Source organism: Ptychodera flava, chromosome 6 (genome assembly GCF_041260155.1).
Source record: "Ptychodera flava strain L36383 chromosome 6, AS_Pfla_20210202, whole genome shotgun sequence".
In the NCBI taxonomy this organism is placed as follows: Eukaryota; Metazoa; Hemichordata; class Enteropneusta; family Ptychoderidae; genus Ptychodera; species Ptychodera flava.
In genome coordinates, this window is record NC_091933.1 from 39,852,767 (window position 1) to 39,853,791 (window position 1,025).

Here is a 1,025-nt window from a genome sequence, read left to right on the forward strand (position 1 = left end):
GAGACGTCATCAAGACAGCACGTGGACATGAATGGACCACCTACTGAATATCAACCAGAGGGGGCGCAATCGTACAGGAAAGTCTCTCCAGTGTGCAGCAAGTCTCTCCAGTGTGCAGCAATACAATATGTGCCAAATGCTGGATAGTCTAGCAAAAAAAATAGGAATACGTCGAAGGATTCACTTAGGGACGGACCATTAGATCTTGGGGGGGTGGTCAAAAACAGAAAAAAAAAAATTTCAGAGCAGAAAGTTAGGAAAAAAAAAAATCTTCAAACTAGTTTGCAAAATAAAAAAAAATAAATAAGAAGACAAGGCGTAAAAAAAAATCTGCAAAAGTCTTTAAAATTTTGAATTTTTTTTAGATTTTACCGACAGTAAGCAACTTTCTGTATTTTTAATACATCCTCCCGGCACATTTTTAATTTTAATTTATACATTTAGAGTGACTGTATCCCTTATACTGGAAGTTGTGATTATCTTATCTTTTCAGGACTTTTGTATTCTGATCACTTGAAAATTATGAAATTATAGAGCCTGTTTTCTACTTGTTTCCTGCGTACAAACCAAGCAGGTACACTAGGTAAAACATCGAAACTATGGTATGGTTGTCAAGAGAGAAAGTTGTATTTGCCTTTTAAGATCAAGGTAAACAGATGCAGGCCACATCAGTTTCATTTTTTTCACAGCATTTTATTACAATGATGAATGCAAGAATGGGTGAACAAGTAGAAACACGTCAATAATGATAAAAAACATATCAAGTCATTATTTATTATTTTGCTTTTGAAAAGGCATTTTCAATTCTTTTTTCTCAAAAACAGCCTCAAATAACAACAGCACACATGTTTTAACATTCAACAATACACTACGTAGAATGCCATCTATCCAACAAATCCCAACACAAAAACACTTAAAGGGTTGAACTTTGAAAGTTTCTCGATAGCAAATACTGAATAAATCTGCATGGTTAATCGTTTTTGTGTAGCAAATTTCAAAGAAATTGGACAAGCCCTTTAAGAGAA